The following is a 26,172-nucleotide window of genomic DNA, read 5'->3' on the forward strand; positions in this document are numbered from 1 at the left end:
TTGTAACTGTAATATATGGAAATTATATATATATATAACTTTTTAACTTATCATTGGCATATTTTCATTTGCTACTTTTTTAAAAGAATAGTTTATTTATTTATTTTCGAGAGAGGAAGGAGAATGGAAAGAGAGAGAGAAACACTGATGTGAGAGTGCAACATTGATTGGCTGCTTCCTGCATATCCCCTACTGGAGATTGAGCCCACAACTTTGGGCATGTGCCTTTGACTGGGAATCGAACCACCAACCTCCTGGTGCACAGAAGGATGCCCAACAAACTGATCCACACTGGGCTTCATGTTGCTACTTTTTAAGTCTCTTCATAGCCTCAATTCTTGGCTGTGTCATCTGCTCAGTGGTTTAGGGTAAAGATCATTGTGATCTTGACTCAGTAGTTTATCAGTGATATGACCTCAGAAAAATGACTTAACCACTAGGTATTTAACTTCTTCATCATGAAGCAGTGCTGACCAACTTAGCTTGTACATTTATTCTAGAAATTAAATGACAATGTGTGTAAAGCCCCTAATAAACTTCTTGACATAGATTATTTAAATAAATTTTCCATTTTGGAGAGTTAGATTGCTTCATATTTGTATTATCCTATCTAATAAAAGAGAAACATGGTAATTAGCTGTACCTCCACTACCCTTCCCACTGGCTAATCAGGGCGATATGCAAATTAACTGCCAGCCAAGATGGCGGCCAGCAGTCAGGCAGCTTGAAACTAACATGAGGCTTCTTTGCTTCAGTGATGGAGGAAACCAACGTTCCCCTGCCTTGCTGGCCTGTGAGCTTGCAGTTTGAAACATAGTTACAAATATAGAAGCTAAACAAAACTCCAGAAACCTGCTTTCAGCGAGCCCTGATCTCAGAGCTGGAGTTGATACAGTGTTTCGATTAGAGAACACAAACAAACCAGATACCTGCTCTCAGCAGCCGAGGCCTAAGAGCTGGAGTCAGAGCTAAAGCTGGCCCAGAATTAAAAAAAGAAAAAAAGGAAGCAGTTGGGAGCTTCAGTGACCCGCCAGCCTGAAAACAGCCCTCAGCCCCTCACCCAGACTGGCCAGGCACCCCAGTGGGCACCCCCACTCTGAAGGGTGTGTGACCAGCTGCAAACAGCCATCATCCCCTCACCCAGGCTTGCCAGGCACCCCAGTGGGGACCCCCACCCTGATCCAGGACACCCTACAGGGCAAACCAGCCGGCCCTCACCGGTGCACCAGACCTCTATCCTATGTAGTAAAAGGGTAATATGCCTCCCAGCACCAGGATCAGCGGAGCCGCGAGGCCTCCTGGCACCGGGATCAGCGTGACAGGGGGCAGCACCCAAACCCCCTGATCACCTGGTGGTTCTGTGTGTGATAGGGGGCAGGGCCACAACCTCCCTATCTGCCCTGCTCTATTCGTGACAGGGGAAGGTGCCCCAACCCCCTGATCAGCCCTGCTCTGTGCCTGATAGGGAGGAGCTCCCCAAACCCCTGATCACCATGCGGCTCTGTGTTTGACAGGGTGCGGTGCCCCAACCCCCTGATCGGCCCTGCTCTGTGTGTGACAGGGTGCGGCGCCCCAACCCCCCCCCCCCACGGGCCCTGCTCTGTGTGTGACAGTGGGTGGCGCCCCAGCCCCCTGATCAGCCCTGCTCTGTGCCTGATAGGGGGTAGCTCCCCAACCTCCTGATCTCCCTGTGGCTGTGTGTGAGACAGGGGAAGGCGCCCCAACACCCTGATCGGCCCTGCTCTGTGGGTGATAGAGGGTGGTGCCCCAACCTCCCCTCCCCCCCACGGGCCCTGCTCTGTGTGTGATGGGGTAGAGCCATAACCTCCCCATCGGCCTTCCCCTGAGTGTGACAGTGGTGGCGCCCCAACCCCCTGATTGGCCCTGCTCTGTGGGTGATAGAGGGCGGCACCCCAACCCCTGATCCGCCCTGCTCTGTGCGTGACAGGGAGCGGTGCCCCAACTCCCCTATTGGCCCTACTCTGTGAGTGACAGGGGGAGCTCCCCAACCCCCTGATGGGCCCTGCTCTGTGAGTGACAGGGGGAAGTGCCCCAACCCCCTGATTGGCCCTGCTCTATGCGTGACAGGGGGTGGCACCGCAACCTCCCCATCGACCCTGCCTTGAGTGTGACAGGGGGCGGTGCCCCAACCCCCCAATCGGCCCTACCCTGAGCGTGACTGAGGGTGGCATCACAACCTCCCGATCTGCCCTGCTCTGTGCATGACCAGGGGCGGCGCCCCAACTCCCCAATCGGCCCTGCTTTGAGCCCGACCAGGGGCTGCACCTAGGGATTTGGCCTGCCCTCTGCCACCTGGGAGCAGGCCTAAGCCAGCAGGTCGTTATCTCCTAAGGGGTCCCAGACTGTGAGAGGGCACAGGCCAGGCTGAGGGACCCCCCTCCCCCCCGAGTGGACAAATTTTTGTGCACCGGGCCTCTAGTTATTAATATAAGCAAGATAATACTTTGCACATAAAGCTTTAATTTTAAATTATTTAAATTTGTTCCTTTATAATAACACTAGAGGCCTGATGCATGAAGATTTGTGCAAGAATAGGCCTTCCTTCCCCTGGCTGCCGGCACCGGTTTCCCTCCGGCACCCAGGACCCAGGCCTTCGTCTGGACACTACCTCCCGCCCTCGCTCTCAGCCAGCCGCTGCCAACTTTGTTGTGAAGTGATGGTCAATTTGCATATTCTGTCTTTATTAGATAGGATATGCATATCAAAACTTTTACAATTTTTTAAAGAAACTCCAAATACCTCATTGCCAATTATTTCAACCTTTATGACTATTCCATAAAGCAGCGGTTCTCAACCTGTGGGTCGTGACCCCTTTGGTGGTTGAACGACCTATTCACAGGGGTCGCCTAAGACCATCCTGCATATCAGATATTTACATTATGATTCATAACAGCAACATTACAGTTATGAAGTAGCAATGAAAATAATTTTATGGTTGGGTCACAACATGAGGAACTGTATTTAAAGGGCCAGAAGGTTGAGAACCACTGCCATAGAGAGTTCTTCATAGTTTTGTTTTCTCTAATCCTAGTAAACCAACTAAGTTCCTAATAACATATCACACAGTGGTCACTAAAGGAAAAAGGTTATCTTTTCTTCATGGGGCATGGCTACAAAAATCAATATGACATGCACTCAAAACATCATCAAATCTTGTGGGGGTTTTTTAAAGCACTTTCTTTGGTAAAATACAAACTAAACATCTATGCTTCCTCTCCCACCAAGGTACATATAAGCTTACCAAAATACAGTGAAGACAAGATTAAACAGTAACTAGCACCTGCTTGTATATTAGTACTTGACTAGCTGAGTTGTTTGCTGGTTGAACAATAAGAGATACCATGAGTTTGTTCCAACCAAGATTGTCTAATTGTATAAACTGTCTAGTTACCTATTGATTGATCGAACCTGAATCGATTATTGCCAGACCTTTGTCTTTTCTTTCCTTACTGCCAGCCCTTTGCTTTTCTTTCTTTCTTTTTAAAAAATCTTTATTGTTGAAAGTATTAGCCCTTTCTTTTTCATTTCTCTGTTCAGAATGGCTACTTTTATATCACTATCAGAACTAAAATATAGTAAATACCAAGTTTTCATCAAGATAAAAAGAAAATCTCATTTTTCAGTCTAATGTGTTTAATAATTTCAACATTAGCTTTAGAGAAAGATTCTGGGGCATACAGAATTTCAAGAATTGTAAAATAAATAAAGAATAAACTTGGTATTATTTATTTATTTGCATATGAAAGCAAAAGCAGAGGAGGAAGAGATTATGTATAATCAAATATCTTCTTTAAAAGTACAATGTCTGACTTTTTCTTAGAGAACACAATTTTAAAGTGAAATGCTATTTAAAACTTCAGTACCGAATTTTAAAAATCCACATAAGTTTTAAGTAAATATTTAGCCACAAATTGTCATTTAGCAAACATCTGCGGTGGCACCACTCTAGACTCTGGGGGTGGGAAATGACAGGCCATTCAAGTCTGTAGAGCTTAGTGATTTTTAAAACTTGCTGAAAAGAACCAAAAAGGCAAATAAAAACATCACCTGAGCTCATTGCAAATTCAAATTCAAAAGAAGAAAGGATTTGGGAATTGACTAGATTTATTCTTAAATGTCTAGGATAGTGACTGATACAACCTTGGCCATGGCATATATATCAATGTCAAGGAGAAAGGTGCAAGAATCAAATGTATGACAAGATCACAACTGGGTAGCAAAGATTCCTTCAAACAAACATTCCCCAAGCTATCCAGTTAGAGTTCTGAAAACCAGGGTAATGCAGTCTACCTACAGGGAAGATAAAGTTCAAATGCTGGTTTTTCTACTAGCTAATTAAAAGAAGGCAAGAGAGCAACCTCAAGAGAATTGAAAGAGAGACTGAGAGATTGAGATAATCTGTCATTAGGAAAACAAGCAAATCCATCCCCACCTCATTGCTCAATCAGGCTGAACTTTGGAAAGGGTGTCACCACAGTCAGTTGTCCTTGCAATTTTGTCTAATGACTTGGCAGATGTTTAGAGAGAGAATGCTACCTTTAGCTGAACCAAAAACCTTAAGAGTTTTCTGAAATAGGTGGCATCAATTTACACTCCTACCAAGCATATGAGAGTGACCATTTTCCTGTTCCCTCACCCACTGTGGGTATTATAAATTTTAAAAATGTTGGCCAATATGATAGATTAAAATGTTTTTATCAATAATCTGCATTTTAAATTATTTAATGGTAAGGTTAAGCATTTGGTTGTTGGTTACATGTTCTTGTGAACTGTTTTTGTATACTTTTTGCTGTTTTCCTATCACTAAGTCTCTTAAGCTGGTACAGTGCAAAGAAATTTAAATAAGAACATAGCTCATATGATTTCACTCATACGTGGGCTATAAAACAACAAATGAATAAACAAGGAAAATAAAAACTCATAGACACAGAAAATAGTATGGAAGTTACCAGAGGGAAGGGGGTGAAGGTAGTAATAGGTAAAGGGGGTACAATTTTGGGTGGTGAGCACACAATGCAATATACAGATCATGTATCATAGAAAAGTACATCTGAAACCTATAATCCAGCGGTTCTCAACCTGTGGGTCGAGACCCCTTTGGTGGTCGAATGACCCTTTCACAGTAGTTGCCTAAGACCATCTTGCATATCAGATATTTACATTACGATTCATAACAGTAGCAACATTACAGTTATGAAGTAGCAACAAAAATAATTTTATGATTGGGTTACAACATGAGGAACTGTATTTAAAGGGCCAGAAGGTTGAGAACCAATGCTAATCTTATTAACAATGTCATCCCAATAAATGAAAAAAAGAAGAACATAGCTGAATTCATAAGAAGAAAGAGATATACACAGAGATTGCTGTGGATAAGGGGCGTCTCCTAAGGGAAGGAGAGGGAAGAGAACTACTTTGTACTGCACTCCTACTAAATGCTAGGTATTGTGCTCACAACTAATCCAAATGAATAGTTGTGAATTGGGGCAGTGAGCACCACAATATTGTAAACTTTATTCCTTTAGTGTACCTCCCAACCCTGCCCCATGGATTTCTAAATAAATAACAACACTTCATGCTCAAGAGTCCTATAAAGTGAGTGTAGTCACCTTACCCCTAGGGCCTTAAAGCAAGGCTCATAGAAATAGAACACTGTTCTCCTAACCCAATACTGCTTTTTGATATGTGATCAAATCTCACAGACCTTAGCCAGATATATACCTACTAGTGGCCTGTTGCACGAATTCATGCACATTGAAAGGAAATTAATTAGAAGAAATATTTTAATATTGCTATTCACCCTTTCTCTATAATAGAAGTGTCAACCAAATTCACGATCAACAATGACAGATGGAAACACATGTGTGAGATTGGTGCAGGTGAGAGCTTTATATGTATCACGCATGCGCAAGTCAACTTAGCCTTTTACAGATATAGAACAAACCTGCTTAGTTAGACCTGCTTTCTGATTTAGCTTAACTTTTTCAAGCCCAGTGAAGCACCCCAACTTCTCTTTCAGGTAATTGTCAGCAACACAGCAGTAAATATCAACACGAAGCAGATTATTATTGTAGATCACGCAGGGAGAACAAAGGGTAAAATATTTAACTGCAGCAGTGTTTGACTATATTCTGTGCAGTGAGAAAACCTGAAATCATTTTCAAGGTTCACCATTTCTTATTTCTTTTCAGTCAGGTCAAGTTTCCAAACTTTCTAACTCTTCATTTTCCGGCTAATGAAAAGAAAATAGGATTCCACCCAGACTCTATCTACCTACTCCAGGACTTCTGTGAGGATCAAATTACATGAGGCGTGGGAAAACGCTTCACAGAAATTTGGTTACAGTGCAAAGCGTTTCCACCTGGCTATAAAGCAAGTTGTGTTCTTGGGCTGAAGAAACTGCAAGGAGGCTAGTTGTCACTAGGAAGCGGAAGCCGGGTGTAGCTACGTGAATTACCTGGACAGAGGGAAGGACACTTAGCATATTAGCCATATATATATATAATCTGAGGTGTTTACTTTCACAACAGAGTAGTTAGGAAGAAAACATTATGAAGGGAAAGAAACAAATACAAAGAAAACTGATGGAGGGAATAAACAAGGGGAAAAAAGAACAGATTTAGAACATGACAAAAGTTTTTAAAAAAGATGTTTAATTAGTTGTCAATCAAGAATTATTACATCATTTAAAAGAAATTTTTAGAATCATGGTGAAGTTTCAAATAATCAGGTGCAATTTATGTAGAATCTTCTGTTAAATGAAAATTCCCTTGTTTTTCTTTTATTGCACTATATGAATTCTCAGTAAGCCAACTTCTAGACAGATAAAGTGAACTTCAAAAATTTCTCTCTGAAGAGAAAGAGCATGTGACAAAAAGATAAACTAATATTGCGTATTTATTCTCCCCAATCTACTAGCTTCTCTAATATATTCTGGGCTCAAAAAAAAAAAATCAAATGCAACCTCCTACACCTTCCATATTCACATTACTGAACAGTGTGGACTGGTGATCATAATGATCACCTGAAAATTTTTTAGAAATCTAAGTTGCCTGCGATTGTCTGATATTTAGTCTGCCCTTTTTATAGCAAGAAATTTAAATAGTACATTAAAAAATAACCACAGCATTTTATTTTTAAAAAAGTATTTTTTATTATATTTCAGAGAGGAAGGGAGAGGGAGAGAGAAATAGAAATATCAATGATGAGAGAGAATCATTGATTGACTTCCTCCTGCATGCCCCCTACTGGGGATGGAGCCCACAACCTAGGCATGTGCCCTGACTGGGAATTGAACTGTGACCTCCTGGTTCACAGGTTGAGGCTCAACCACTGAGCCATTCTGGCCGGGCACAACATTTTAAATATAAAAGATATATCCAACCACTTAGTAATTAAAAAATTTAATTAATCAGCACCAAATTATTCTTTCAGCATTCTGGTTGTTATTATGTGGTGCTACTTTAACAGTTTTTAAAAGTCATCTGGCCCAAGTCAAAGGTTCCCAGCAATATAATAATCTTAAGTAGAAATACAAATAAAACTAAGAATTGCAGCCATAAGACAATGGGTCTCCCCTCTGGGCTTTTCGGTTTAGAGTGCTAAGCTTCATGGCCTCTTGGCTGGCTACCATGACTGGCATCATGGTCTGGTGACTGGTTATTAAGAGAAAAGTCAAGAGATCAGTGATCAGCCTCCTGCTCCGAGGCTGCCCTGACTCATCATCACACCAATGCTGAAACGCAGTCAGGCCAATTCAACAGCACTCACCAAACGTAGACTCCTGTCTGTGCTGTGAGGGATGCAAAGACTAAAAATAGTACATATGTATACATGTATCTGAGTACATGAATATGTATACATCCTCATTCAATGGGAGCTCAAAGACTAGTTTAAAGGGAAACATATAAATAAGTTTGATACAAAGAAGTTAATTACAGAGCTCTGATAACAAAAGAAGTTTCTAATTATTCTTAGGTGTATGATCCCTAAAAACTTCCAGGACACATTGAAAGGTGGGGTTATGAATGAGATGGCTGTTTCAGGCACAAACTTGCTTGGATACCTTGAAAGCAGTTCCCAAAGTGTTATATTGAGTGCCTTTTTCCTGAAACAAAAGGCCAGATCTCACCTTCTGAAAACCTCTTTCCACATGTGTTCTTGGAAAAAAGGGCACACTCCAGGCTACTCAGGAAGATACTTCAGCAAACCTTTATGGGAGAGCACAAGTATGTGTAAAAGTTTGCTATCCAATGTGCACTCTGGTTGAAGTGGATTTTGGAATCACTTAACCCTTAGCATTAAAGAAATGTTGTCTACCTTATCCTTCTGCTTCTGGATTGGCCCAGAAGCCCAGATATTTAAGGATGGGCTTTACTTAGGAAGAATGTTCACTCTTTGAAATTTAAAGATTACTACAGGTAGCCTGGCTGGCATGGCTCAGTGGTTGAGTGTCCACCCAGGAACCAGGAGATCATCGGTTTGATTCCCGGTCAGGGCACATGCCAGGGTTGTGGGCTCGATCCCCAGTGTGGGGCGTGCAAGAGGCAGCTGATCAATGATTCTCCCTCATCATTGATGTTTCTATCTCTTTCTCCCTCTCCCTTCCTCTATGAAATCAGTAAAAATATACTTTAAAAGTTATTACAGTATATTTCATACAAGGCACACAAATTTATAGCCATTTTCTATCACCAAACAAACAAAACATAGTCCCACCTCAGCTAACTATAAACATAACCTAAACTTCTCATGCTATTCTTATACCACAATTACTCCCATACCCATTTTTCATTCTTCTTTGTCCTCATATGCATATTATTTGATTTGTTTAATCCTCAAAATCATTTTCTAGAATTAAGTAACTTTTGGCACCACAGCATTTTTGTCTGAATCAAATTCCCCCTGCTTCCATGTCAACCTTCTTCTGCCCCCAGGGAAGCCAGACAATAGCCAGTCTCACCATCTCCAACACAAAGCTCCTTCATAAACCTCAAGACCATCTTTTTTTTTTTTTTAACAAGAGATGCTTTATATCAAATCCTTAAAAATTTGTGTTTGAGAAACGCTAGTAAGCCCTCAGTTTATCTTGGTCCTATCTGGAGTCAGCTGAACTTGGCAGCACAAGGCCTTCTCCCAGGTATAATTACAGTCTGGAGGAGAATGCAATTTGTGCAGCATTCCACTGGCCTACAAGATGACCTTGTGTAGGGGCAAATTCACAGGTTGCGTTAAACCCTATTAGACATGCCTAGTTTAAGGCCAAGCCTTTCCAGACCCCCGTCGCATGCTAGGATTAGGGCATGTCACACATGCGTACTATTATAACGCAGAAGGAACTCTCATAATGCCTGCCAGAGGGGGGAAAGCAGGCCCACACCCCACGCTGTCTAAACCTGCACCTTGAGCCAGTGTATTATTATTTCTTACATGTGTGGATTGTTTGAAAAACCTGCCTCTTTGAATAAGAATTAAGACAGAAATGGGAAGAAAGATTTGCTGCACTGGAAAACCACACCCTGACTACTCAGCTAGAAAAGTCTTGCCAGACAGACTGAGAAAGAATTCCTGCCAGGTCCAGTGGGACTTTCACATCTACATAAAACCCACATATATCTCCAGCTTGTGCCTGAGCTTGGAAGACATGGCCAGAAGTAAAAATAAAAATACACGGTCTGAACATGCCATGAATGCTGGAAGCTTGCTCGGTTAGTACGTTTGGCACAGCTACAAAATGAAGATAATCATACAAGCCTTCTTCTTCCAGAGAGCCTTCCCAGCTGGAAATGAAGATGACTCTATACCGCCACCCTCACTGAACACCAAACACTCTCGAACCTACACCAGATCAAGTAGGTATTCTCTTCTTTGGCTTAGTCCTCACTGTGATTTTTCTCATTTTCAGTTCCAGGATTTCCATCCCCAACAAAGTCTATTTTATCATAGAGCCTGGAGAATAGGCTCCAGGCCTAAGTAAATACAGCCACACGAGTCACCAATGAACTTCTCCTGGGCACTGAAGGCAAATAAGAGCATGTTGCTCCTTTCCTGTCCAAATCACCCTCCCTCAACTAAGAGCAAACAAATCAAGGATCCACATATATGAGCAGATATTTGCTTTGATGACAATGGTATATATATATATATATATATATATATATATATATATATATATATATATACACACACACACACACACACATATATATATCCAAATGTAGAACATTTTTAACATTAAAGAACAAATGAGTACATGGTTTGCCTTTCTCAGGGAGATTGACTGCCACAGTGGAAAATATACAGAGGGTAGACAACCTGACTCTCCACAGGAAAATTCTAAAAAACACTATTTCTATTTTTGCCTTCAGACTGGTAGTATCTTTTGCGTATGCTTCATATCAACACTCACTGAATGCCACTACTTGGCAGAACTACAGACTTTAAGAGGCTGGATTAAAGCACATGCGCTACTGACAACAAGTCAGCCCATCTCATTAGCACTAACCCTTTGCATTTCTAAGTCGCTGGATTCCAAAGGGATCAAGGTGCTCTCATAATGACTGTGGCATTTATCTTGAAGACATTCTTGTGGACTAGTAGACAGGTAGTATCCTATAGAGATGTAGACAATGATGTAGACATTAGTCCATCCTAAGGACTACCAGCTCAGATGATCAAGCTGATAACTTACTCTGGATACCTCTAACTCATACATATAAATCAGTATGGGGTCTGATTTTGGCTGGATTAGAGAGTAGTATTTTCTGGGGATGAGGTAGGGTAGATCAAGAAGTCACCTAGGTTTAATTTTACTCTCATTTAATTGTCACCCATTCACATACCACCGAATTAGAAATTCTTATTTTTATGTAATAAACATCTAATTTGGAAAAAAGAGTGAGAATTTCCCAGTGGAAGGAAGTTCTAAGAAGTGACATAAGATGGTGCAAGGCCATGAGGCATGGTAGCCAAAAGATGCAGGCCTTATATATTTAAAAAAAAAAATCATGGCAGCCAACAGACACAGGCCTTATGTTAAAGAAACAAAACAAAACAAAAGAAACCAAACACAAAACATCATGAGAGGAAGCAACTGTCACAGCCCCACTTCATAGCTGCAGCTATTCTTGTGCCCTCCCTCCATTTCTAGTGCAGCAGTGACTAGAGATGAGACAGATAAGCAACTACTGCTCCCAGCCAGTCCCAGGAGCTGAGGGCCAGCTGGAGAGTTAGAGCAGGACCAGAGCTGGCAGTCATCTCGCTGTCTCTCCTCAGGGAGAGTGAGCGCTTCCTTGGAAACATTCAACTGTTTCTTGGCAGGTGCCCAGGAAAATAAGTGCTGACTCAGCTTCCTTGCTCCCCTGTCCCGTGCTCTCCCCCCTGCCACTCTCTGGCACCACACCCAGAGGAGCTGGATGGATGGCTCCATGGGGCCACATTATGAAATGTCACCTGACTTGGTACAAACAAGCCCTCACTGCTGAGAGCCATCGTGGTCGGGTATGCTTCTGGGTAGCAGCCTCCGTCCGCGGGCCTGAATAATGTCACTAAAATAAGCTCTCCACACGCAGCCAGATTAGCTGTCCCACTAAATGTTTCGAGGCACACTGAGCTGCACTGTTCTGTCAGGCTGCTAAGTCTGAATCTCTTCCAGGGGCTTATTTTTGGGGACACATAAAACTGCTCATGTGAAGTTTACTTTAAGGATTTAGGCTCTTCACCAAGAAATGTGAAAAGGCAAATTGTCACCCTGTCCTGAGTCTGAGAACATATTTGGCATCCCATTCCCTTACTGATGAGACACAAAAACGCTTTTATTGGTTTTCAGGCTAGTGGATTCTGTGCAGAAAGCAAATGGAGAGAAGGCCATAGCAGGTGAAGGCTGTGGCTGGGCAGGGGGTGAAGGGTACTGTGGGATGGAGGAGAGTGGGTATGTGGGCAGGAGGTAATTCTGGTGGTTTTGGAGTTTTTGTGCCATGCATGAAGCAAACTCCAAACCAAAATCACCTGTGTTTTCTCACTGATTATAGAGACCTAGGAGAGAATATGACCAAGAGACATCAGTGTATTCACTGATCTGTCTTCAGACAATGCCAAAGCTACTGTCACACAAAGGTACAGAGGAAAAACACCATCCTGTTATTCCTTAGAGCTCAAGGCCCCTTAAAGAGTGCTTGCCTGTAATAATCATGAAACAATTCTAAACCACTGACCATTAACTTGGTGGGAAGCAACTGGATAGAGGGCTACAGAGTAGAAAGAAAGTGAAGAAGGAAACAGAAGGACTATGAGAGATCCAACTTATGGAAAAACAAAACAAAACACAGGCCAACTGTCCAAGACTTTACTTTTCAAACTGATGGTGTGAATACTAAGAAAATGAGAGAAACTAGGACCTCTGTTTGGGCAGAAAAATTCAATTTTGTACCTTCACGTGGCCTCCAACTATCATGGTTCAACTCTAAGGCCAGGAATGTATTCCATATATGTAATCAACTTTTTAACAGCAGGGAACATAATTTACTTATTCTCTGCTTCAGGAGGGATGAGAATTCAGAGGCTTACCATTCAAGATATACCAGACGCCACAGGTATATGAGTTTTTTTTACTACTCTTCTTTCCATTCCTCCTGCCCCAACAATTAATCTGCATGGCTGTCAATGATTGGTAGATGAAATGTCCCTTCCCTTCCCTTCTTATCCTACTGGACCAGCATTGAGGAGAAAGCTTCTCTTGATCATTCCTAAATTGCATGGGAAACGTCCTTATCTTACATCAGTGATGGTGAACCTTTTGAGCTCGGCGTGTCAGCATTTAGAAAAACCCTAACTTAACTCTGGTGCCGTGTCACATATAGAAATTTTTTTATATTTGCAACCATAGTAAAACAAAGACTTATATTTTTGATATTTATTTTATATATTTAAATGCCATTTAACAAAGAAAAATCAACCAAAAAAATGAGTTCCCGTGTCACCTCTGACACGCGTGTCATAGGTTCGCCATCACTGTCCTACATACATCTACATGTTGTAGGCAAAGCCCTTAGAAAAGTTTGGTAGAGGCACTAGAAAGTTGTCTATAGTATAAAGCAATCAAAAATTTGTGGGATGTCCTCTAGAAGTTTTGTGTGCATGTGAATACCAGGGACCTCATTAAAAACACAGATTCTTGCCCAGTCAGTGTGGCTCAATGTGGTTGAGCATCAACTTATGAACCAGGAGGTCATGGTTCAATTCTAGGTCAGGGCACATGCCCGGGTCGTGGGCTCAATCCCCGGTAGGGGGTGTACACGAGGCAGCTAATCAATGATTCTCTCTCATCATTGATGCTTCTATCCCTCTCTCCCTCTACCTTCCTCTCTCTGAAATCAATTAAAAAAAGACATATTAAGAAATATATAGGTTCTCATTCACTAGAAATGGGATGGGGCCTGTTTTAGATTGAATTGTGTCCTGAAAAACATGTTCAAGTCCTAACCCCTAGTACCACAGCATGCGACATTATTTGGAAACAAGGTCGTTGCAAATGTAATTAGTTAAGGTGAGGTCATACTGGAGTCAGGTGGGGCCCTAATCCAATATGACTGATGTCCTTATAAGAAGATGGCCATGTGAAGACACAGAGACATGGAGGAAGAATGCCAAGTGATGATGAAGGTAGAGACTGGAGTTATGCAGCTACATGTCAAGGAATGACAAAGATTGCCAACAAACCACTGAAAGATAGGAAGAGAGTAGAAGGATTCCCCTACCGGTTTCAGAGGGAGCATGGCTCTGCCAATACCTTGATTTCAACTTTCAGTCTATAGAACTGTGAGAGAATACATTTCTGTTATTTTTACTCACCCAGTTTGTTGAAACAGCTCTTGAAAACTAATACAGGGCCTGAGATTCTTATATTGCCATTAAAATGCTGCTTTTGCTTCTGGTCTGTAGACCACACTTTGAACGTCCAGGTGACTACAAATCAATGTATTATTTTGTTTACTATCACTGGCACTTAGTGCAATGCTTGACATACTAGTATATGTATGTATGTTTATATAATCCCCGATTCCCAGAACTTTTTTGGTTAACTAGCTGAAAATGTTTCCCCTTCTTTATCAATCTCCACAGAGTCTTTTCTTAAAGCTTTGTGCTCAGTCCAGGAAGAAGGCTTTCTTAGATAAGTCCGATCCCAGGTATACAGAGAACCACATTGCCCTCCTAAAGATTCTAAATATCAAAGTTTATAAGACCTTTGGACTTCTTGTCTCATCTATATAATTTCTCATTTAATGTTGAGACATTGAACCCAGTCTCGTATATATTCCTGATGGCTAAAATAGGGCTTTTCTCTCCAAAATGTAAAGTGTTAGGCTTTTGGAAAGAACACATGTTAATAATTACTCCAAGCTGTTTAAAGATAATGGACAACAGAAAAGTTATTATCTTCAATGTCATCGTATGTCTTTGATATGATAATCATTGCATTCAAGATATCAGAAATGATGGATGGCCTTTGATTTAGAGTGTATCGTGATGCAAATTACCTGGCTCTTTCCCACTCCTGCTTAGAAGGTGAAGAGCTCCTGACAGTGGGCACTCCTAGCTCCAGGGCCTTGGGTCACTGGACAGCAAAATCTGTGACAAAACTCAAAGGGAAACACTTCCTTCTCTTAAGATCCAAGGCTACTTTACTTTTTCCTTTTATGGACTTACTTCACCTAGAACCACCTCACCTCACGCATAGTCTTAATTTGCAGCCACTGCTGTAACATACACTATTTATAACTGAAGTCATTCTACTCTGTTAACTTTCTGGCTAACAACAGTTGACATAAGTAACACATTGCTCTGGTAGACTCACTGAGTTCCTTCCATAAACATAAAATGACGATTCCAGGAAATGTTAGGAAGAGGGGGAAGATGAAAGAGCACTCTCTATACATACATATTTTTAAATTGCTACAAGATTCTGTTAGGGCTTACGGTGTATAATCCAGCACATTTCCCCTATAATTAGTCTCTACCATCCTCCTTACTCTCACAGCACATCCATCACGGAAACTCAGCACACGTTATATTCTATCCCTCAGTCATCCATGTGAATGAATAACAATGATACAAAATATTTACTCATCATCACACATGAAAAGTGAGCCAGCCCTTTCACCCATCCTGACTGGAATCATGAAGATGTGTACCTGGAGGTTCTCTCATATGGATGAGTCACCTTCTGATAGTACGAGTGCCACAAACACACTGTAGGTAATTGGCCCAGAGCCACTCAGGTGTCTGACTACTAGTCCTATGTCCTTCCCCTTGAAATGCATCTCATTCCAGCAAGGATGCACATGTTGCAATAAGGCAATGGCCTCTAAGATGTGAAAAGCAAAACCACTTTGAGTTTTAAGCCAACAGAGTAAAGGATTTCACTTCTTTTTCTCCTATAAAAACTATGCAAATGATAAGGCTGAGGATCAGAAACACAGACTCTATCTTTAGTGAACTCCTAGACCTCTGTAGTTTCAAAACAGAAAATGTGAAGGCAGAAGTAGTTGGAGTAGTAAGTTTCATGCAGAGTGATGAAAGGACAAACCTAATTTTGTGCAGAGGAAGGCAGAACCTTGGACATGTGCAAATTAAAGTCTTCATGTGCTGGGAAAGGTAAAGGTGAGGTGGTGGCTAAATATAAGGGGGTTATTTAAAGTTAGACTATGGTTCACCCTGGCCAGTGAAGCTCAGTTAGTAGAGCATCATCCCATGCACTGAGGGTCCCAGGTTCGATTCCCAGTCAAGGCACATTCCCAGGTTGCAGGTTTGATCTCCAGTTTGGGTGCTTACAGAGACAAGCAATCTCGATCAACATTTCTGTCTCTCATTGATCTCTCTCTCTCTCTCCTATCCCTTCTTCTCTCTCTAAAAGATAAAAAACATATCCTCAGGGTGAGGATTTAAAAAAAGCACACACACACGAAATTAGTCTATGGTGCAATTAGGTGCCAGATGTAAAATCAGCTATCATGATCAGAAAGTATAGTTTCTAGAGAAAATCAACCAGACAGACTCACGGGCATCAGGCACACTTTGATAGGGCTGAGGTCTTGTGCTGGAATGGAATGATTATCAAAAGTCCACATCCTTTCTAGGCTTCCCTCAGAATGCTAGCATTCAGGCTGCACCCACTTCCAGCCCCAGTCAGGGTCCTGGAGAAGTTCTGTCTGGAAAAATGGATTGGCTAAGAGCTAAGAGCTTATCATTGGGGGGGAAGGAGGAGTTTGGCAGGAGTGGTAAGTGAAACAGCTGGTCTGCAACAGTTTGCCCCACCCTGACATCCATCACTGGGCAAAATTTGTCCTATTACATTAAGCTTCCATCCAGGATCATCACACCCCAATCTGGTACATAAAATAGCAGCCAAGCATCACCAACTATCTGAAGAAATCCTCTAACTAAAATATGGAGGTCAAAGCCAATATACATAAATGGAATTTAGAAAAAGAAACATAAAGTAGTAAACAAAAGAAAATCTAAAGAAACTATAATTTTTCGACTCAGAAAATCATATTCTTTTTTAAAAAAGTTCAATGAGCTTTTATAAATTAAAATATAATTCTGAAATACAAAAATCCTTGTCTATCAAAATAGAAATTCCACAGTAACTATGTAAAACTGTAGAAGCAATAGATAGTATGTACCAGAGAAACAGCTAAGAGAGTTGAAAACTGGTACCTCTGGTGTACCAAGGTGGGAGTGGGATGGGGCAATAGAGAACTTTTATTTTTACTTTTAAAAACTGTGAAATAGCATACAAAATAGCATATGTACACTTATGCATAATTTAACCGGTGTCAAAAATAAAGCATGTACTCACGTCCTCCCTTAAGAAAGTGAGTGCTACTAATATATCTTTGAAGACTACCTTCCTCCATAGTTTTCCTCCAAAGAAACCATTCTTCTGAATTTTGTGTTCATTATTCCTTTGTGTGTGTTTTTTAAATAGTTTGGCTACAAATATATGATTCCATAAACTTACTTGGCTTTTAATGTTTTTTGAATTTCAGACCAATGATCTCATTCTTTTGTGACTTTTTTTTTTAACTGAACATCAAGTTTATGAATCATCAAAGTGGATGCACATGGCTGTAGTTCATTCTTTTTCAAAGCTGTGTAGTATTCTACTATGTGGCTTTACTTCAGTCCATTTATCCACTCAAATGACAGTGGACAGATTTTTGCTATTATAAACAAGGCTTTTTGCAAGCATTCTCATATGGGTCTTTTGTACAAATGTGTAAAAGTGTGAACAGATGGTATATACATGTTCACATGAGGTTGGTAGAGCCGAACAATTTTCCAAGTATATAGAATAACTGACCTTCCCATTAATACTAATAAGAGTTCCTACTGCTTGGCCACCCTCTCAATATTTCAGTCACACTTTTTAATTTTTGCCACGCTGGTGGGTCTACAGTGGTATTTCTGCGTTTCCTAGTTGGTGACTTATCTTTTCATGTTATTGATCATTCATTCCATGACAAGCCTGTTCATATCATTTGCCCATCTTTCTCTTATTGATTGGTATGAATGCTACTACATTTTGGATAGAAATTCTTCTTTAGTTATCTATGTTACAAATGTCTTCTCTAAGCTTGTGGCTTATCTTTCCATACTCTTTGTGTTATCTTTTGATGAGCGAGAATTTTGTTTTTATCTTAATGTAATTTTATTTTAATGTACATATTTGTTACTTTATGGTTTATTTATTATTTATTTATTTATATTATTTTTTTAAAAAAACTATTAACTTTTCCCTTCCTCATACATGTGCTGATACAGTAGTTAATTTTTGTTTATGGCCACATATATATTGATTTTTAAAGTATATTTTAATAGTCAATTTTACCCACTGATCTGAGATGCCACATTGGTCATATATTAGTTTCCATATATGCTGGATCTGCTTTGAACCCTCAATTCCTTTTTTGTTTTTTTTTTTTGTTTTGTTGTTGTTAATCCTCACCCAAGAATATGTTTTCATTAATTTTTAGAGAGAGTGGAAGGGTGACGTAGAGACTGAGAAAGAAACATCGATGTGAGAGAGAAACATTGATTGCTTGCCTCACGCATGCACTCCGCCAGGGGGTGAGGACCGAACTTGCGACCGAGATATGTGCCCTTGACTAGAATTGAACCCAAGACCCCTCAGTCGGAGGGCTGAGCAAAACTGACTAGGGCCCCTCAATGCTTTCCATTGACTTTTGTTTTCTGTGCCAATTATTACCATACTATAGCTACCTTACCATATATTAATTTTTACTGATATGTGGTAGAATAAGTATCTTATCTGATTTTTCTCTTTTAGAGTTTTTATTTTTTCTGAATTTTATTATTATCTTGCTTTTAAAAATTATAGTTTTGCCACAATATATGATTCCTTGAAATTCTCTGACTTGCATGTTTTTAACTTCAGACAAATGGAATCATTTTTTATGATGATTTTTTTTTTTTTTACTAAACATCATGTTTATGATTGTTTTATGTAAGGGTATTTAAAAAAATATATATTTTATTATTGATTTCAGAGAGGAAGAAAGAAAGAGAGAGATAGAAACATCAATGATGAGAGAGAATCATTGATCAGCTGCCTCCTGCATGCCCCACACTGGGGATGGAGCCTGCAACCTGGCACGTGCCCTGACTGGGAACTGAACTGTGACCTCCTGGTTCATAGGTCGATGCTCAACTACTAAGTCCCACCAGCAGTGCTGTAAGGTTATTGTTGAAACTTTGCTCTTCCATACATATTTTTAGAATAAGTTTGTAAAATTCCAAATATCCTAAGTAATTGATGGAATTACTTTAAAATTAGAAATCAATTTGGTGTTAACTGACATCTTTAGACTACTGATCTTCCTATTCATGAAGAGAATATATCTCTCCTTCTATTTAGGTCTGCTCTAATGTTTTCAATACAATATTTTTTATACATTTCTGGATTCAGTCTGTTAATATTCTGTTTATGATCTTTACATCTATATGAGAGAAATTACCCTCTAATTTGTCTTTTACGTCCTGTCCTTGACTAGATACTAGCTTTGAATGTCACATCATTTTCTAGTCTGTAAAGTATGTTTTGTAAGAAGTATTTGGTGTAATGAAATCATGTAGGCCTGGTATGTTGTGGGAAGATTTTAAACCACTGATCCAATTTCCTTAATATTTATGTGACACTCAGGTGTTCTATTTCTTCTTGAATCTGTTTTAATTATTTGTCTTTTTCTAGGAAGTGATTTCATGTGATTTTCATTTATTTGCAAAAGTTTGCTCATATAAGTCTTACACATTTCTATTATATCCGTGGTCACATTCATGTTTACATTCTCATTCTCATTATACTAGAGGCCCGGTGCATGAATTTGCATATTAGCCTTTTATTATGTAGGATCTTTGTTTTGTTCAATGTCACTGAAAATTTGTAAATATTATAATAGTTTTCAAAGAATAATTATTTTGCTTTATTAATCATCTCTACTGTATTTAATTTTTAAAAATATTTAATTCCCATATTAGGTTGAACCATATGAAATTATAAATATTTGCTCACATTTGACCTACAAAAATGACTTTTCTTGTTGTGCAACCTAATATTTCCTGTTTGTTTTTCTTTTTCTAGTTATTAATTTTGAAATCTTAATTTATTTTTGACCTTTTCTAATATAATCACTTATGACCATACATTGTAGCTATATTCTAGGAGTCTTGATAACCAATATTTTTTGAGTATTTATAAGTGTTTTTGGAATCTCATCACAATTGCTTTCTTGATTCATGAGTTATTTACAGATGAAAGTGTAGACTTTAAGAGGTAAGGAGGTTTTTGTTGTGGACATATTTAGACTGTATTTTTGTCATTAATATATGATTCCTAACTTAATTTCATTTTTATCAGAGAATATGATCTGTATTTAAAAACTGCTTAAAATTTTCTGAGATTTGTAAACCTTTGCTTTTTAAAAGTATTTTAATACTACTTGACTTTTAAATTATATCCATGTATCATGTTGACAAAAATTAGTAAAGTATAATAGTTAATTTGGTCTATTTTGTTAATATAGAAACCATCCTAAAATATCACAGTTTAAGAGTTTCATCATCACCTAAATCCTCCATTCTAAACATGTTGTATTTATTTATTTATAGCCTATCACATTTTAAAAGGGCTTAGGAGGCCACCTTACACATGTTGGCTGCTAAGAGTTGCACACGTAAAATTGTACCATACAGATTACCATGAAAGCCAAAAAAGAAAAAAAGTGCTAGGAAATGGAAACAAATCTATATATATATATATATCTAATATGCTAAGTGTCCTACTATCCAACTGGTTGCTATGACATGCACTGACCATCAGGAGCCAGACACTCAACACAGGAGCTGCTGAGCTGTAGTGACTTGGCAGTGGCAGTTCTCAGGTGACACACACTGTAACCAGAGAAGGGAGCCCGATTCCTTGTGGGGCCACGTGGGTTATGTTGTTGTTGGGGTACTGTCGGCCCCAAATCTGATTTATGGCACACTTGCGTTTTGTGTTCCACGCCCTATACAACAGCAACTTTGCAGAGTGCCCTCTCATACTCCTGGACCCCTTGGGGGATGCCGGAAAGCAGGTTTTGGCCCGATCCTTGCAGGCCAGGCCAAGGGACCCCATCTGCCAGAGAGACTCTGCTCACTCCACAGATGCTGGGAGTGTCTGGCCCATCTTACCCAGTCCTGCCCTGCTGGCCACCTTCTAATTAATTTCCTTTCAATGTGCACAAACCCATGCACTGGGTCACTAGTTTTATTATAATTTTGTGGTATTGCATGGTTTTCTTTGACAAACCTTGAGGACGGTCATCTCTGAGCATGGAGCTTAAATTAATTTGCTTCAATTACACAGTGTGTCCAAGTAACACACAGAGAAGCGATAGGATAAAACAAAGGTCAGGTAGCTCTTTGGGGCCGAGGAACCCTTTCTGAATGAGAAATGAGGCTTCTGGTTGGAACCTAACTTTCTGTTCTCCTTTCAGGGTGACATGAAGGTTTTTCTTCAGTCTTATTCCTTCCTACTCCTGATGGTAACGATGATGATGGTGGTGATGGTATGGTGGCAGCAGCAAATATTTCTGTATCAGGCACAAAGCTAAACACTTTACATAGATCATTTTAATCCTCATAATCATCCTTGGAAGTTACCACTATTATTATTCTCACTTTGTAGATGATGACACTGTACAGAGGAGTCTTAGAGAGATGAAGGGACTTGCCCCATGGATAAAGTGATGACTTAGCAAGAAAAAGGCTGTGTGGTTTCCAGAAATTGCTGTTGGACCACACTACCACCTTCTGTACTCAGAATAGTGTGGCTCTCAGTGCATGGGAGTGTTGAAGAAAGCAATCTATATATATAAAAGCCCAAGTGACCGACCGAACAACTGAATGACTGGTCGACTGTTCTCTATGATCACACTGACCACCAGGGGACAGATGCTCAATGCAGGAGCTGCCCCCTGGTGGTCAGTGCACTCTCACAGCCAAGCTCCTGCGGCCCCTCCCCCTGGCCAACCTCCAGTGGCCCCAATCGGCCCTATTGCTGGCCAGGCCAAGGGACCCCACCCGTGCACGAATTTGTGCACTGGGCCTTTAGTAGCACTATAATTTGCTAGCTATTAATAATAGGAAAGGAGCAAAAGGGAGGCCAGACATTAAAAGCATGGTCATCAGGGCAGCTTCACCAGAAAACTATGATTTTTTTTACTCCCTAAGAAACCATTCCCTGCAAATCACTGGGGGAATCCCTGGGGGAAGAGTTGCCCAACAAAAGGGGAGATGGACGCATGCTCAGTGAAGTAGGGGGGACATGGGGAAGGTGCCTGTTAGTCTTAGCTCGAAACAGATAATTGGCTAGAGGGGATGGGGCCACTGAAAGTACCAAAATCTTAGAAGGTTAAATCAAAATCCCCAGAAAAAGGAGTTCGTTCTCTTACTCTCTTGTTCCTCTGGCTGTGTTCCGGCTCATGTTCCCTCCACAGCCATGTGGCCTGAAGCTGCATAGCCCACAGCCATGTGGACCCCACATGCAATGGACTGATGGACTGCAGCTGGGAATATAAGCTAAGCTAGCCTGATGCTGGATCGGACTGTGCAAATATGGAACAGAAACTTTGGACAATGACTTTAACCTAGCTCTGCTAAAGAGACAACTATACTTCTTCCATGGTGGGACAGAGGGAGAAGGGACCTTGGAAACTCAGAGGTTTAATTCCATGCAAATAAATGCCACTTATTCTCCAATGCAAGTCTCAGAAAATTCCTTTTCTTGTGACATCACAAGAGGCCCACCTCCCCTGGCCACAGGTAGGGACATGGACAGCTCCCCACCGATAACAGAAGCAGCTGGTCAGAGACCTGGAGCTTCGGCCTCTACTACAGCCCCATCACTGGCTTCCTGGTGGCTCTGAGGGAAACACCACAATTGTAGTTGATAGGCATGAACTCCCTGTGCTAGTCTGAGTCCTATCTTCTCTGTCAGCCTCGGTGGCTCATCCCTTTCGTTCGTGGCAACTGAATGGCTGTGTCCTACAGGGCTGAATTGTTCAGATATCTCCTCACCCGGGAGAGTATATGTAATGCACAACAAAAGCATCACATGGCCCAGTTTCTCCGATGTCTTACTAAATCATTCCCAACATCATATGCTTTGGGCCTTTTGCTGCTACATTGTGAATCACAGTCCTCTCTAATCAACACTCCGATGTCTCAGTTTTTCCATTAGTAAGATGATTGTAGTACAAAGTGAACTATTTATAATGAGCCCCAGCTCAAGCAATGAGGCTTTCAGTTGGCTTCATCTTAAATAAATCTTTCTTTGTTAATTAATGCACCTTATCCTAGTGTTATAAGTAACATTTATGTTCCTGAATTGAACTGGGAGGAAGAGAACCACACCCAGAGTGGAGGATCCAAAAATCCTCAGCATCAATATGAATGCAATAACCATTTGAAAACAAAGTTTAAAAGTTTTTGTGCTTGTTGTAAACTAAGGAAGTTGTACAAGAGGCTCTACAAGAGAGTAAAAAGTGATGTGATAATTAGGTCATGAATTAACCCCCTGGTACTTGCAGCTCTATCCTATTTTTAAAGACCCCCTTCTCACCTCCTAGGATATTTTGCACATGCAAAATGCCTAATGTGACTAATAAGGTACCTAGCATAAAAGTTAATTAATGAAAATGAAAACACTAAAACTCAGGTTATTTAGTATCCAGGGCCTGGAGCCAGATCCCAATTAAACCACTCTTCTGGTGAAGGAAAGGATCAAAATGCCCAATAGGTTCCATCTGGCTGCTCTCTGTGGGTCAATCTAGAGCAGTGGTTCTCAACCTTGGCTGCACATTAGAATCACCTGGGAATCTTTTTAAAATCCTCATTTCTGGGCCTCATCCTCCGGAAATTCTGTTTCTTTGTTATGGGGTGGGGCCACAACATTAGTGACAAAGAAACAGAATTTCCGGAGAATGAGGCCCAGAAATCAGGATTTTAAAAAGATTCCCAGGTGATTCTAATGTGCAGCCAAGGTTGAGAACCACTGCTCTAGAGCCTCATGGCCTCTTCAAACTATGTAGTCTTTCCAAGGTCTCCTTTCCATTGCAACGAGGAGCTCAGGGCAGTCTCCCTCGCCCTTTACTGGGGAACTCTCAGCCTCTCACTCACGTGTAAGGGGCTTGGCAGCTAAGGAATCCAGCTGGAAGCAAGCAGGATTCACTAACTCTTCCCTGCCCAATCCCTTTTGTCATTCATTCCATTGGAGGGGCCCCTAACCCTCCAATCCCATTTGTACCCCACTGAGGAGATCTGATAATGGTGCTGGCAGAGCTGTAGCTTTTCATAACTTCTGGCAGGGACCTCACTGACCCATAACATGGCTGCACACATGATTTCTTCTCATACTGTCTTTGTAAATTGACCATGGCTAACCTTGCTGCCCTAATCAGATCAATCAGAATAACATTTCTTTAGCTGCTGCGTGCCCGTGCTGGCAGCCTCCTGGGCTGAGGCGTGACTCAGAGTCAGGCTCAGATACTGAAGGCGGATTTTGGAGTTTCCAGTGGTCTCAGGTTTCCTTTGCTTTTATCACAGTTGGTGAGCTTTGTAAGGCCCGTGTTTACAGCCATGCAAATTAGCCTCAGCTGGAGAGAAATCAGGCCAGGTCCACATGAAATCAAGCTCTGGCCCAAAGGTATGTTATCAAAAATTGAAAGTGTGGCCATAGTATTGGAGCCAAGCCAGACCGTCCTAAGGAGCCTGTCATGGCTTTGTCTGGTGTAGCCTGAACTCCTGGCTTGGCCTCAGGACCCTGAAAACAGAGACAGAGGGGAAAATGGAAAAGGACCACGCAAGCCAGGGGGCGGGGAGCTGGCCAGAGCGTTCTTTGTTAAGTAGAGACAGTGTAAGGAGGGAAATGTTGCATCTCTGAGAGAAGAAACACCATGGTTGAGAGGCTGGTTTGTAGTAAATCCCATTATTCACTGACAAAGCAAGGTCCAAATTCACGGTTTTATTCTACTCATACACTCAGCTTTAAAATGTATGTGTGTCGCCCTAACTGGTTTGGCTCAGTGGATAGAGCGTCGGCCTGCGGACAGAAGGGTCCCAGGTTCGATTCCGGTCAAGGGCATGTACCTTGGTTGCAGGCACATCCCCAGTAGGGAGTGTGCAGGAGGCAGCTGAATTGATGTTTCTCTCTCATTGATGTTTCTAACTCTCTATACGTTTCCCTTTCTCTCTGTGAAAAATCAATAATATATATATGTATTTTTTTTAAAAAAAAAATAAATAAATAAAATAAAATGTATGTGTGAAGGCCTCCACATACAGAGATGGTCTTGTATGTTGCATCCGGAAAGAATCTTTCAAAACATCCATCTCAGACACCAGGACAATTACGGCAACTAAGGCCAGAAAGGCTACGTGACTGGACACACAACAATGGCTAACTACTGGTTACCTTCCAGACAAGATCTCCGGCGCCTTTCCACTGCAGCTTCCCCAGCACATTTTCAGTACCTCAGCACACGCACAAGCCTGGTTTACTTTGAAATAATTCTCCAATACATGTATGTCTCAAGACTGGGGGGTCCAAATGCTAACACTTATTCCTGAGCTCCCTCCCACATACTCAGGGCCCACACCACACGGTACCTGAAGTGTCAGGCAGCCTGGTCTATGGGACTGCGCCTGGAGCTGAGTGCTGAGACCTGGGATCACACGTGAATGCCTTGTCCCTCTGCCCTCTAATAAGCAAAACAAAAGCTGGTGGGTCTTAAGTGTCCCCATTTGCAAGTGGAAGTAATGACGGGATTGTTGGGATTCATCTAATGAAAGTTCTTATCTTTTGACAGATAAGAGATCTGAGACCAGAAAATTGAGGGGACTGGCCCAAGATTCAATGGTTGATTAAGGGCAGAGCCAGAAGTGGAAAGCAGGTCTGCTGACACCAAAGCCAGTGCGCTTCTGTCTGTGAACAAAGACCAGAAAACAAAATTCAGACTCTCCAAGAGAATGTAAAGTCAGGACTTGTAGCTACATTCACACCAAAAGCCCATGTGTCAGGTAACTAAGAGCACAGGCTCTGGGGCTGTTGCCGGATTCACTTCCTTACCCCTTCAGAGCTGTGTGATGCGGGGCAGTTACATAACCCCTCTTGGCTCCAGCTTCCTCACCTACAAAACGGGAATAATAATAGTGCCCACCTTACTGGGTTCTTGTGGTGATTAAATAAATTAATACATGCCAAGCACTTACCCAAAACCCACTTACTTAGCATTAACTCTTATTATTACTACTATTGAAATCTTCACTTGAAAGATACTACATAAATGCAAGGTGATTAAGACTTCTCTCTGCCCACGTTAAGCGTGCACCTGTGAGAACATGTGTATGGGCAGAGGCTGTTTTGACCTCGGTTTATATTGGAGACGTGTGCACTTCCAAAGCATGCATTCAGTTGAGAAAGCATCACTGTGGCCCGGGTTTGTGACTAAGATACACATATAAGATCTTTGCCGATTCTTGTTATCTTCTCACATACTGTTGAGCTTAGACTGGAGGCCAGAGCAGTCACTG

The 26,172-nt window shown here is 41.2% G+C and overlaps 1 protein-coding gene across 4 annotated transcripts in view; it reads right to left on the minus strand.

The window, feature by feature from the left end:
- Positions 1 to 26,172, minus strand: part of FMN1 (formin 1) — a 302,227-nt gene that overhangs the window by 175,612 nt on the left and 100,443 nt on the right. The window lies entirely within an intron of this gene.

The sequence above is a fragment of the Myotis daubentonii genome, chromosome 1 (assembly GCF_963259705.1).
Source record: "Myotis daubentonii chromosome 1, mMyoDau2.1, whole genome shotgun sequence".
Taxonomy (NCBI): domain Eukaryota; kingdom Metazoa; phylum Chordata; class Mammalia; order Chiroptera; family Vespertilionidae; genus Myotis; species Myotis daubentonii.